Source organism: Octopus sinensis, linkage group LG3 (genome assembly GCF_006345805.1).
Source record: "Octopus sinensis linkage group LG3, ASM634580v1, whole genome shotgun sequence".
In the NCBI taxonomy this organism is placed as follows: domain Eukaryota; kingdom Metazoa; phylum Mollusca; class Cephalopoda; order Octopoda; family Octopodidae; genus Octopus; species Octopus sinensis.
The window spans coordinates 20,131,895-20,147,264 of NC_042999.1; the positions used below are offsets into that span (position 1 = coordinate 20,131,895).

At 35.7% G+C, this 15,370-nt stretch overlaps 1 long non-coding RNA gene across 1 annotated transcript in view; it reads left to right on the forward strand.

Annotated features, from left to right (window-relative positions):
• Positions 1–13,510: 13,510 nt before the first annotated feature.
• The window catches only part of LOC118762715, a 25,650-nt gene continuing 23,790 nt past the window's right edge, over positions 13,511–15,370 (forward strand). Inside the window, exon 1 of the long non-coding RNA XR_004998467.1 lies at positions 13,511–13,556. This is a non-coding gene — a long non-coding RNA (uncharacterized LOC118762715). The remainder of the gene's footprint in view (positions 13,557–15,370) is intronic.

A 15,370-nucleotide genomic window follows, 5' to 3' on the forward strand; every position in this document is an offset into this window, starting at 1 on the left:
AAAGTGACTAGAACAGCTTGATATTCTTGCTGTATAAATTGTTTCAACAATGTAGAAAACAACATTGGATGCCTTAGGGTCTTTAACTCCAGATTTTTCCTCAGGGTTTAGCCCCAAGATATTTCCTTTCATTAAGTATTGCTACAAAGCAACAAAGGTTTGAAGTCACAATTTGTTTGGTTCATTCAAAAATATGCATCACATTACTTTACGAGGCTACCTTGATAATGTTTTGCTCTGGTTTGATTCATAATTAGAATTTTTGTGACCTCATTCAAAAGAGGGCAATAACAATGACCTTTGCTGAGCTGCTTCAGTTTGTTAGGGGAAAAAAACTGCCTAAATATTTACAATGATACTTACCTAGGTGTTAGATCAAGTCTACTAACCGAAAATATATTCATGCCATTTAACGAGCTGTCGCAATTTATTTGTACGTAAGTGTACACACCAAGTTTGGGATGGCCTGCGGCTTTGGGAGAAGACACTTGCCAGTATCATTATTTTTTCATGAACGAAAGCATAATTACTAGATTTTCTCCTGTGGTCTTTCTATATTCTGATATTTTTTTTTATTACTAACAAAGACATCGTTATAAGCAGAAAGAAACAAAATGTTCAACATCATTTGAATTTTGTTAGTTTGTGTAATTCTTAAAGGAATATTGAACAGTCACAGCTGTTACTTTTCTCACAGAGTTTAAAACGCTTAAACCTTTAGCTTTAGATTCAAAATAAGTTACGAAATAACTGTTAATCGGCAAAAATACAGTGGTAACTCATAAACAGTTACCAGCTTATAAGTATAAGGTATTTTTTAAAAGTGTGAGGTATTAGACAAAGAGAGTGGCTGTGTGGTTAAGAAGCTTGCATTATAACCATGAGGTTTTTGGGTTCAATCCTACAGCATGGTACCTTGGGCAAGTGTCTTCTATAATAGTCCTGGACCAACCAATGCCTCTGTGAAAGAATATAGTAAATGGAAACTGTGCAGAAACTCATCATATGTGTGTGTGTGTGTGTAAATATATATGTATATATATGTATGTATGTATACATACATATATATATATATAATATATATATATATATATATATATTTAAAAAAGGAGATGTGGAACACGAGTTGTGATATATAAAAAAAGGAAATGAAGAAAATGCTGACAAAATAATATAAGTAAGGGAGAGTGTATTTAATTAGGTGAAAGTTCTTTTTACCGGTTGCACATTTGTTATGCTTATCAAAAGATATTTTTTTAAGAGAGATAGAGTTCCTTTCTGATAGATTTTTTTCTCAAATCTATCAGAAAGGAACTCTATCTCTCTTTAAAAATATCTTTTGATAAGCTTAACAAATGTGCAACGGTAAAAAGAACTTTCACCTAATTAAATACACTCTCCCTTACTTATATTATTTTGTCAGCATTTTCTTCATTACCTGAAAGAATGGAGTCGAACAAAGATGCTAACATTCTAAAGGAATAAAGGGTGCATTATGCAATCTTCTCATCAGGAAAGAAAGGGAGCCTCTCTCGACAACAAGACAAACAAAACGATAATGAGTGTTTTTTTTTGGTAGCAGCGAAAGTGTTAACAATCATAATATTAATAATAGTACTAGTCGTGTTAATAACAATGTTAGTGTTGATGGTAACAACAATAACGGTATTATTGTCGGTGGTATTACTGGTTGTATTACCATTAATAATACTAATAATAATAGAAATAGTGTAGTTGTTGGCGCTAATAATAATAGTAACAACAATCATAACAATAAAAACTTCGTTTTGATCTCGGAGGACAACCCCAACAGAATTAAATTTTTGTCTAGTAATTCTAAGATTAAGAATTCTATTTACCAGTGTAGAATTTCTTCCGGTACCGATGTCTTCTTCTATATAGGAGCGTCCACTTCCCAGTTATCCAAGAGAATGTCAAACCATTATTCAACATTCAGGGATAGTAAAAAACGACATAGTACAGGGCTAAGTAAATTAGTTGACGTCTTAAAGACAACAATATAAATTTCAAGTTAGATTGGTTCATATTGTCTGTATCCTTTCCTTTTGATAAGGGCAGGAGATTTTGTAACATTTGCAACTCTGAACTCTTCCATATTCTCTTCTCTAAGGTTCCCCTTGTAAACACACTCATAGAAATATCATACAAATGTAAACACTGGCAGAAACATACTTTTTACTCATATAAATGATAACAATAGTCACTGTGGTTTGAAGAATGAGCTTTACGTCCACCCCACTTCAATAGCGAAATTCTTTCCTAAGCCTTCGAACATTCTTTCAATCAACGTACCCTTCCCTCTCCACTTGTTCCCTACCTATTATTCCTTTAACCCTTCGCTTCATACTATCTATCTTTGACGTCAATTCTTCAAACGGTTTTTTTAAAAAACAGTCATTATCGTTTTGTTTACCATGTGAGCAGTCATCGAAATTTTTGTTTGTCTTGTTGTTGAGAGAGGCTCCCTTTCTTTCCTGATGAGAAGATTGCATAATGCACCCTTTATTCCTTTGGAATGAAAACATGTTGTCTTCGAAACATGTCAAGAGTAAAGGAATTTTGTTAACATCTTCGTTCGACTCCATTCTTTCATTTATTCATATACAACACACAAATTTCTGCACATGAACCCGGAGTTTCTACCCTTGGACAGGTCGCTTCAACCGTGTTTCTGATGTGAATTTGCTACCCAGGTTTCGGTTAAACGAATTTTCCCTGCTGACGATAAACATAGGATAATTCATTCACCTATTTATATATATATATAAAATTTTTAAATAGGGTAAAATCTTTATAAGAATTTATCAAGTGGTCAGCATGATAAACCTCATAGGTGCAGCAGTGGCTGTGTGGTAAGTAGCTTGCTTACCAGCAGCATGGTTCCAGGTTCAGTGCCACTGCATGGCACCTTGGGCAAGTGTCTTCTACTATATTTTTCTTTACTACCCACAAGAGGCTAAACATAGAAGGGACAAACAAGGTCAGACAAAAGGGACTAAGTCGATTACATCGACCCCAGTGCGTAACTGGTACTTAATTTATCGATCCCCAAAGGATGAAAGGTAAAGTCGACCTTGGCGGAATTTGAACTCAGAACGTAGCAGCAGACGAAATACCGCTAAGTATTTCGCCCGGTGCGCTAACGTTTCTGCCAGCTCGCCGCCTTCTACTAGTGTCTTCTACTATAACCTCGGGCCAACCAAACGTCCCCCCAACATCTCTTGACAACTGATGCTGGTGTGTTTATGCCCCCGTAACTTAGCGGTTCGGCAAAAGAGATCAATAGAGACCAAAATTATTAGGGTTACAAAGAATAAGTCCTGGGGTCAATTTGCTCAACTAAACACGGTGCTCCAGCATGGCCACAGTCAAATGACTGAAACAAGTAAAAGAGTAAAAAGAGTAATGTATGGTGTGAAGGAGGCAAGGCTTATGCTGCTATTTCCAGCAATTTGTGTGAACGCATAGAGGCTTTTTCATTAACTGAATAATTTTATATTTTATATCAGTAATTGATTATATTTGAGACGAACCAAAATATTATTTTTGCAGATTATTTCTGGTCGGGATATCCCTTTCGTAGCAAATGATATTAACCACATTATATAAGTAGGCTGTCATCTAAATGCTTGTAGAATAGAAGAGGTATGTATAACTTTTTGCCAATGCTGTATAACGGGTTTGAGGGAAAATCATAGAAAGTTATAATTTCATACGATAGATCATTTTAAGCTTCAAGTAATTTTGTAGAAATCTTTTTAAATTGCTGTGATTAGCATTGAATGTTGCCTCTTCCAGAAGTTCTTTATATGAAAAGCCAATGGCAACTGGACTTAATTTCAATTACAACTTTCAACACTTTTATATATTAAGATAAGCATAAACGCATTGTATTACTGCAGCAGACAAAATGGATTCCTGCAAATAAATATGTTTCGAGGCAAACTTTATATTACCTTAAGCGCATACCTTGGGAATATTGAAGCAGAGCAGAAATTCCACTATAACTATGTAATATTGCAAATTTCTGTCTGAAAGGATACGAGGAGAGTCTTGGAACAAAATAACACATCCATTTGCAAAGTACCTCATCAGATATCTAATATATCATGTCACTCTAGTGGAATATATATGGATACAAAAGGATGACTACAAGCTATTAGAATCTAATATTGTAAAGAACTTCTTGAAAGAGAAAGAAATATGAGAGAGAAATAGTGATTCAAATATGAAGCTGAATAAATATAATGTAGCATTATAGGATACAGAGTTGATGAGCAACAGAAATCACCATATACGTCTGAATATATGAGAATCCTACACCCAATAGGAATACAAGATAAAGCCTAATTTCCTAATGGAAAAAAAAGATATGATGAGGCAGCGTATATATCTATGAGTATATGTGCATGCTACAATATAAAATTTTATTATGGTATGTTATATCATGCATTATATCATATCATATAAAAGCGAAGGGCCCTATGGAAAGCTTGATCATTTCACTGGTCTACGTTAGTTCTCTGTAGGGCCCCTCACAATAAAAATATAAGTATTCTCTCTGTATAATTGTTAATTGAGTCCTCTTTTAGAACTATAATCATTACAGACGTATAATGAGCATATAATCTATCTGTCTGTCTATCTATCTATCTATCAATCTATCTATCAATCTATCTATCTATCTATCTATCTATCTATCTATCTATCTATCTATTTATCTATCTATCTATCAATCTATCTATCTATCTATCTATCTATCTGTCTATCTATCTATCTATCTATCTATCTATCTATCTATCTATCTATCTCTTTCTCTCTCTCTCTATATATATATATAGAGAGAGAGAGAGGCGGTTGGATGGAACCTACACTCGCCTCCTTATGAGAGCTCAAAATCTCTCATGGAAGCACCATCCAACCAAAATGCAAATATATGGGAAACTACCACCTGTGTCATCTCTTGTGAAAGGTAAGAAAGTCCAGTTTGCTGGACATTGTTGTAGAGCTGAAAAAGAGGTAATTTCTACTCTTCTCCTCTGGAAGCCATCTACTCGCAATACCAGAGGGCGCACACTCTCCTACTCTGATGTAATCTCCAGGGAAACAGGCATCCAGCAGCAAGACCTCCGTAATGCCATGATGGACCGTGAAGTCTGGTGTAGCATGGTAAATTCCATTGTCTCGACCACGGTCGAACAATGAATGAATGATGAATATATATATATATATGAAGAGAGACAGAGACAGGCAGAAACAAGTAAAATGCCACTTGTATTTGAACACTATGCAAATATTATTTAAAAAAAAAAATTCTTTTAATCTTTCCCAAATTTAATTGTTTTCCATACTTACAGTTGAAAAAGTTTCAATGACTGAAACTGGTACTGAAATGTTTTCTATAAAATTTTTTTAGCATTTTCTATCTTGACTTTTTTTTTTCCATATATATATATATATATAATATATATATATATATAGGCACAGGAGTGGCTGTGTGGTAAGTAGCTTGCTTACCATGGTTCTGGGTTCAGTCCCACTGCGTGGCACCTTGGACAGGTGTCTTCTACTATAGCCTCGAGCTGACCAAAGCCTTGTGAGTGGATTTGGTAGATGGAAACTGAAAGAAGTCCGTTGTAAATATGTATATATATATATATGTATGTGTGTGTTTGTGTGTCTGTGCTTGTCTCTCCAACAACGCTTGACAACCGATGCTGGTGTGTAACTTAGCGGTTTGGCAAAATGAGACCGATAGAATAACCACTAGGCTTACTAAGAATAAGTCCTGGGGGTCGATTTGCTTGACTAAAGGCGGTGCTCTAGCATGGCCACAGTCAAATGACTGAAACAAGTAAAAGAAAAGAAGAATATATATATATATTATGGAGATGTACTCGCATAGCAAGTGATTTGATCTGAGATCGTGTGCTGAAACGAAAACAATTGCAGCGTGGAAGGTGTTTGTAAGCCATTTAAGAAACACACAGAAGCTGTTCGATTCACTTCAACATTTAAGTTTAATTTGTCAAAATATTTTCGGCGCTAAAATCCGCGACCTGTTCACTGACAAAAATCCGTGCTGCATCTGAGAAATTAACAGTTAGTTATCAGTGAACAGGTCGCGGATTTTAGCGACGAAAATATTTTGACAAATTAAACTTAAATGTTGAAGTGAATCGAACGGCTTTTGTATGTTTCTTAAATGGCTTACAAACATCTTCCATGCTGCAATTATATATATATCTGTATATATATATATATATATATATATATATATATATATATATATTATATATATATATATATATATATTATATATGAGGATGAAAGACTTGAGGTATTTCGTGTTGCAAGAGAGTGTGTGAGAGAGAATCGTGATGTGGTAGGAGAGAAGTGTGTTCGCATGGATGATGGTTCACTTGCGCTAAATGAGGATGCAAAGAGAGAGGTTTGGAGATGCCACTATGAAAGGTTGCTGAATAAAGAAAATGAATGGGATAAAGAGAGTCTGCCGAATGTTGACCCAACAGAGGGACCAGCTATCCGAGTTGATAGTTCCGTGGTAGCTAAGGCAATTAGAAGCATGAAGACATGGAAAGCCCCATGCCCATCAGGAATTACTGCAGAGATGCTCAAAATATCTGGCAGTGTCGGCTATAACCTAGTCACCCGTATAGTCAACCAGGTGATACACGAAGGAGTCATACCCAATGACTGGTGTACCAGCATACTAGTCAACTGCTACAAAGGTAAAGGTGATGCCCTAGATACAAATAATTACAGAGGTATCAAGCTGTTGGATCAAGTAATGAAGGTTACGGAGAGGGTCATAGCCCAACTAATTAGAGAGAGAGTTAGTTTAGATGAGATGCAGTTTGGGTTCGTGCAAGGGAAAAGTACCACGGATGCTATATTCCTGGTAAGGCTGCTTCAGGAGAAATACCTAGCCAAAGATAAGCCCCTGTACCTGGCTTTTGTTGACATGGAGAAAGCTTTTGATAGGGTCCCCCGATCCCTTATCTGGTGGTCAATGAGGAAACTAGGGATAGATGAATGGCTGGTGAGGACTGTGCAAGCCATGTACAGAGATGCCATAAGTAAGGTTAGGGTTAGCAACATGTACACAGAAGAATTCAAAGTAGAGGTTGGGGTCCACCAGGGTTCAGTACTCAGCCCCCTCCTATTTGTAGGTAGAAACTCTATAAGATGTACCCAGTGTAAGCTATGGACACATAAGAGGTGCAGCAATGTCAAAGGTAGGCTAACTGGGAAGATAGTTTTTGTATGTGGCAGATGCTCAGGAGTATTAACCTCTGAAAATCTGCAGAAAATAACTTCAGACACTTTCCAAGGGGAAAAACTAGAAGTAGTTGATAGCTTCCGTTATCTAGGTGACCAAGTCAGTAGTGGGGGTGGGTGCGCTGAAAGTGTAACTGCTAGAATAAGAATAGCCTGGGCAAAGTTTAGGGAGCTCTTACCTCTGCTGGTGACTAAAGGCCTCTCGCTCAGAGTAAAAGGCAGACTGTATGATGTGTGTGTACGAACAGCCATGCTACATGGCAGTGAAACATGGGCCGTGACTGCTGAGGACATGCGTAAGCTCATGAGGAATGAAGCCAGTATGCTCCGATGGATGTGTAATGTCAGTGTACATACTCGACAGAGCGTTAGCACCTTGAGAGAAATGTTGTACCTAAGAGGCCTCACTTGTGGTGTGCAAGAGAGACGATTGCGCTGGTATGGTCATGTGGCGAGAATGGATGAAGATAGGTGTGTGAGAAAGTGCCAATCCTTAGCAGTTGAGGGAACCCGTGGAAGAGGTAGACCCAGGAAAACCTGGGACGAGTTGGTGAAGCACGACCTTCGAACTTTAGGCCTCACTGAGGAAATGACCAGCGACCGAGACCTTTGGAAATATTCTGTACGTGAGAAGACCAGGCAGGACAAGTGAGCCCAGCCCACTTATGAATGATTTTCTTCCCTTGGACACAAAGACCTGTTGAGGCAAGCGAAGTCGATATAGAACCTCATCCAACGACAGGCACCCATGCCAACCCCCTTTGCTTGCGAAGACATGTTGGGGCAAGCGAAATCGAAATCGAAGTCAAAATCGAATTGAACCAGCCAGGATCCCTGGTCTGGTGGTACGTAAAAAGCACCATCCGACTCGTGGCCGATGCCAGCACCGCCTCGTCTGGCTTCCGTGCCGGTGGCACATAAAATACACCAATCCGACCGTGGCCGTTGCCAGCCTCGCCTGGCACCTGTGCAGGTGGCACGTAAAAAGCACCCACTACACTCACGGAGTGGTTGGCGTTCGGAAGGGCATCCAGCTGTAGAAACACTGCCAGATAAGACTGGAGCCTGGTGCAGCCTTCTGACTTCCCAGATCCCCGGTCTAACCGTCCAACCCATGCTGGCATGGAGAACGGACGTTAAACGATGATGATGATGATGATGATATATATATATATATATATTATTCCATGTCCTCACGTTGTTGCATTATTTTGTGCTTTCTTGTTTGGATTAACTATATATATATCTTTATATATATATATATATATGTATATATGAGAGAACATTAAATTATGAAAATCAATGAGCTTTTCAAGAGACTCACAAAAGCATCAGTACATTTAAAAACTCAGTGGGGACATGAGCACTCTGCTTGTATTTACTGAAAGAAAAATTTAATCTAATTCAAAATGACACACTTGTCTTACAGGAAAATTATATAGAACACTAAGAACACCGAACCTCATCCATATTTAGTACCGCTGTCATAATGCACTCAATGTTAAAGAATGTATCTCTATAACTTAATGTCCGTAACTTGTTATTGAGAAAAATCACCAACTGAAAGGAGAGAGGAATAGTGATATATATATATATAATATATATATATATATATATATATATATATATATATAATATATATATATATATACATATACATATATATATATAATATATATACATATATATACATATATATACACACACATATATATATATATATATATATATATATATATATATATGTATATGTATATAAACATGAGGTTATTAATCACCAAAAACAAAGTATAATTAGATGAATAAAAAAAATCGATATCAATATAATAAAGAGGACTTCAGTCTGTGCATTAAGTTTGCTGAGATTTTTACATTTCTGTCAATTTTCTCTGTTGAAAATTATAATAGAGGTAGTGGTGATGGTGGTGGTAGTGGCATCGGTGGTGGTGGTGGTGACGATGATGATGATGATGATGATGATGATGATGAATAAAAATGCTAACAAGTTTAAAGAGAATTTTTAAAGTAAGGAACAAAATATCGAAGCACTGCACTTATATTATGCGTCCACACTTTCTGCAAGACACACAAGCATCACAAAATAGAGTTATGAAGAAAAATCGGAAATGAAAGAAATATATAAAAAAAAAAAAGAAATAAAATGAAAACACGTTAGAAAATGTATGGAAATTCATTATGATAAAAAGATGTCAGAAAAAATTAAGAAAACCCATTGGAAGAATACAAGAATACACATTGAAAATTAAAGAAGAAAAGCAATCGCACAAAAAAGAAATATGTTTTTTCGCAATCTAATGAAAGCATTACAACATAATACGCCACACATAAATACACAAGGATATTCAATGGAGGGAAAATTGTACGAGAGAAACAACCCATATACAATAAATCAGCCCTTAAAATATTGAAAAAAAAAAAAAACACGGAATTGACCATCCACTTACATAAAAAAAAAGCATTTCAGAAAGATAAAAGAAAAGGCTCAGCAAAAAAAAAAATTCCTGTAACTCAAAATTATGATGAAGCTAGCAGCTAGCATAATTCTCCATGGAAACATCCAACGAAATAACCAGCCACTTAATTGTATCCTAGATACCACACGTGTGGTATAAGCAGGATGAAAGCCCCGAGCCACAACACAGAGCTATCAGAATTCGCAATGAATTTAGCCTAACAAATAAAAAAGGAACATAGAAGATTGAATGTCTTGAATCGATGAAGACTGCTGTCCAAACTGCAAGCAAACAATAAGCTTCACAAATGAACAAATAACAGTATCTTGCAAGAAATGCGCTTTGGTTTCTAACCTAGCGACAAAGCCAGTTATTTTTTTGGTTTGGAGTATTGTTGGTGGAAGCAAGCCTTGTACTTAAATTGTACTGGTGTCACTGCACACAAACGCATCATCATCATCATCATCATCTTCATTTAACGTCCACCTTCCATGCTGGCATTGGTGGGACGGTTTGACAGGAAGAAGGCAGCGAGCTGGCAGACTTGTTAGCATGCTGGGCGAAATGCGTAGCCGTATTCCGTCTGCCACTACATTCTGAGTTCAAACTCCACCGAGGTCGACTTCGCCTTTCATTATTTCGGGGTCGATTAAATAAGTACCAGTTACACACTTGGGTCGATGTACTCGACTTAATCTGTTTATCTGTTCTTGTTTGTCCCCTCTGTGTTTAGCCCCTTGTGGGTAGTAAAGAAATGGGTTTGACAGAAACTGGTCAGGCAGAAGCTTGCACCAGACTTCTCTGACTGTTTTGGCCGGATTTTTACAGTTGGATGCCCTTCCTAACACCAACCACCCAGCAGAGTGGACTTAGTGCTTTTTACGTGGCACAAGCACAGGCAAGATCAGTTTTGGCAAGTTTTTACTGTTGGATACCCTTCCAAATGTCAACCACTTTACAGTGTAGACTGGATGCTTTTCAAGTGACCCCAGTACTGGCAGGGTCACCAAGTAACTTGCAAGACAAGAATCTTTTTGGAGGGGAAGGGGCCATAGAAGGAGGTGATAGCTTGTAAAATTGAGACTTTGGTAGGAAATCCCCTGTTGAGTTGGTACAAAAGATCTTTATGGCCATTGGAATGAGCAGAAAAGTGTAAAAGGTGACTGTGCACAGGATGGTGGAGGTAGCAGGAACAAGAGAGAGGAATAAAACTGGTGGTGTTTTTTTTGTTTGTTTTTTGTTCCTTCTCTAGCCATGCCTGGCTCATAAGGGCCGGTTTCCCAGTTTCTTGGCATATAGGTTCCCCACCTGGATGGGACGCTGGTCTGTCGCAGGTGAGCTGCAAGATGCAGGAGGAAAGAATGAGAGAAAGTTGTGGTGAAAGAGTCAGCAGAAGTTCGCCATTACCTTCTGGCGGAGCCGCGTGGAGCTTAGGTGTTTCGCTCATAAGCACACACATTGCCCAGTCTGAGATTCGAACCAGTGATCCCTTGGCCATGAGTCCACTGCTCTTACCACTAGGCCATGTGCCTCCACAAAAACTGGAGGTGAGGAAGAAATGATTAGCATTGATTTGACCACCTCTGCAGGAAAGTATTATGGTTCGGGGCAAAAACACCAGATAATCATTGGATACCATCTGATGATATCAATCCCTCCTCATCAAAGCTTCATTAATTTTCATGAATGGAAAAGAAATGCCTCCTTTTTGGTGTTTTTAATAATATAAAGTTCAAACCTTAACCCTTTCATTACTGTATTTATCCTGAGATGCTCTGTGTTTCTTTCAATTACTTTAAATATAACAAAGAATTTAGTAAAATAATTTAGTTATCATTAAGCTTGTGTTAGGACCATAAATTGTGACTAAGGTTTGGTGGAAGATTTTAATTGAAAACTTATGAAAACAAGACATTTGTATTACAGAGCCAAAGGCAGCTTCAGCTGGGTTGGTATCAAAAGGGTTAAGAATTGTTTCTTTATTATATATTTTAACCCTTTTGTTACCATATTTCTGTTGAGATGCTCTGTGTTACTTTCAATTAATTTTAAATATAACAAAGTGTTTAGTAAAATAACTAAGTTATCATTAAGCTAGTGTTAGTAACGTAAATAGTGACTAAGGTTTGGTGGAAGATTTTAATTGAAAACTTATGAAAACAAGAGCCAGGGGTATTTTCAGCTGGGTAGGTATCAAAAGGGTTAAGAATTGTTTCTCTATTATATATTTTAATCCTTTTGTTACAATATTTCTGTTGAGCATGGAAAACGGACGTTAAATGATGGTGATGATGATGATGATAACAAAGAATTTAGTAAAATAATTTAGTTATCATTAAACTGGTGTTAGGAACATAAATTGTGACTAAGGTTTAGTGGAATATTTTAATAGAAAACTTATGAAAACAAAACATTTGTACAACAGAGCCAGAGCCGGTTTCAGCCATGTTGGTAATGAAAGGGTTAAAAATGTAATATGCCTGGTGTATTCTTAACAGACGGATAGTCAAAAGGATGAAAGGCAAAGTCAACCTCGGCGGAATTTGAAGTCAGGATGCAAAGACTGAAGAAATGTCACTAAGTATTTTGTCCTGCGTGCTAATGATTCTGTTAGTTTGCCAATTATAACAGAAAATAATGATAGTGAAAACGAACATCATGTTGATGCAGCAGACAAATGAATGAAGGATATTAATAATTAAGAGTAAATAAAGATTTAATTATGACTGTTTTACGATGTTTCTTTGTATTGATCTTTTCAGTCAGTTTTGTTGTATACAACAAACAATTGTGGTAAGCTATGCTTGACTGGGTCTATATACGTGTTTGTGTTTGTGTGTGTGTGTGTGTGTGTGTGTGTCTATATATATATATATAGCCTCGGGTTGACAAAAAGCCTTATGAGTGGATTTGGTAGACAGAAACTGAAAGAAGCCCATCGTATAAATGTATATAAATATGTGTGTGTGTATATGTTTATGCATCTGTGTTTGTGCCCCCAACATCACTTGACAACAGATGCTCGTGTGTTTACATGTCCGTAACTTAGGAGTTTAGCAAAAGAGACCGATAGAATAAGTACTAGGCTTACAAAGAATAAGTCCTGTGGGTTGATTTGCTCGACTAAAGGTGGTGCTCCAGCATTGCCACAGTCAAATGGATGAAACAAGTAAAAGAGTATATATAATATATATACATATATATATAGAGAGAAAGATAGAGAGAGAGAGAGATAGGTAGACAGACAGACAGACAGACAGATAGATAGATAGATAGATAGATAGATAGATAGATAGATAGATAGATAGATAGATAGATAGATAGATAGATAGATATAGATATATATATAAATATATGTTTATATATATTTATATATAAGTACTGGGTTTACAAAGAATAAGTCCCGGGATCGATTTGCTCGACTAAAAGGCGGTGCTCCAGCATGGCTGCAGTTTAATGACTGAAACAAGTAAAAGAGAAAGCAAAAGAGATATATTCACACCCACATATATCTATATACATATCTATATATATATATATATATATATATATATAATACACACATATATATATACACACACTCACATGCATATGCATATCATCATCATCATCATCATCATCGTTTAACATCCGTTCTCCATGCTAGCATGGGTCGGACGGTTAGACCGGGGATCTGGGAAGCCAGAAGGCTGCACCAGGCTCCAGTCTTATCTGGCAATGTTTCTACAGCTGGATGCCCTTCCTAACGCCAACCACTCCGTGAGTGTAGTGGGTGATTTTTACGTGCCACCTGCACAGGTGCCAAGCGAGGCTGGCAACGGCCACGGTCGGATTGGCGTATTTTATGTGCCACCGGCACGGAAGCCAGTCGAGGCGGTGCTGGCATCGGCCACGAGTCGGATAGAGCTTTTTACGTACCACCAGACCAGGGATCCTGGCTGGTTCAATTCGATTTCGATATGTGTGTAATATATATTTGTATTCATATTATATAAGGATGTGCCTGTTCAGTTGTGGATGTGTCTTTTATATATATATGTACAAAATGCAATGTATAGCTAAATGCAAAAAAAGAAAACAAACAATATGGACAGACAGATAAATAAATTCTTATATATTTCATAATTTCATTGCTATTTTAATTTAATGCTGTTTGCTGAGCAAGCATTTCCCAATATCGATGTATGCATTATTGATAGTTTGTTTATATATCAAGACACAAATTTCATTGAAGCATATCAGAGACGGGTACGTATTATTGACATATCCAAAGAGGGTCAACTGCATCTAATATTCGCATAAACTGCTGCTGTATTGATGTACATTTAGCTATGATCAATATATATGTGTGTGTGTGAGTAGTATATATATATATATAATATATATATATATATATATATATATATATATATATGTATATATGTATTTATATTTATATATATATATATATATGTATATATATATATATATATATATGTTATATATATATATATGTATATATATATATATATAATAAATATTAGGGAATAAATCCAAATTTACAGGGAAAAAATCAGATTTAGGATTAAATCCAATTTTATAGTAAAATATATAAAATATTATTAGAGACAAAATCACTATTTTGCAAAACAAACAAGGAAAGACTTAATCAATACATAAAATTGTCTAGAAGGAATAGGAATATCTTTCAAAGATGAATCCCAAAACAGCGGTTCTATCTTACCTGTAAAATCCATAATTTACGAAATTGAGGTATTACACTCAATATACAAAATTATCAATATTATATAAATAATAAATATTAGGGAATAAATCCAAATTTACAGGGAAAAAATCAGATTTAGGATTAAATCCAATTTTATAGTAAAATATTATAAAATATTATTAGAGACAAAACCACTATTTTGCAAAACAAACAAGGAAAGACTTAATCAATACATAAAATTTTCTAGAAGGAATAGGAATATCTTTCAAAGATGAATCCCAAAACAGCGGTTCTATCTTACCTGTAAAATCCATAATTTACGAAATTGAGGTATTACACTCAATATACAAAATTATCAATATTATATAAATAATAAATATTAGGGAATAAATCCAAATTTACAGGGAAAAAATCAGATTTAGGATTAAATCCAATTTTATAGTAAAATATTATAAAATATTATTAGAGACAAAACCACTATTTTGCAAAACAAACAAGGAAAGACTTCCCTGTAAATTTGGATTTATCTTGTCTTTCCTTGTTGTTTTGCAAAATAGTGGTTTTGTCTCTAATAATTTTATAATATTTTACTATAAAATTGGATTTAATCCTAAATCTGATTTTTTCCCTGTAAATTTGGATTTATTCCCTAATATTTATTATTATATAATATTGATAATTTTGTATAGTGAGTGTAATACCTCAATTTCGTAAATTATGGATTTACAGGTAAGATAGAACGCTGTTTTGGGATTCATCTTTGAAAGATATTCCTATCCTTCTAGAAAATTTTATGTATTGATTAAGTCTTTCCTTGTTTGTTTTGCAAAATAGTGGTTTTGTCTCTAATAATATTTTATAATATTTT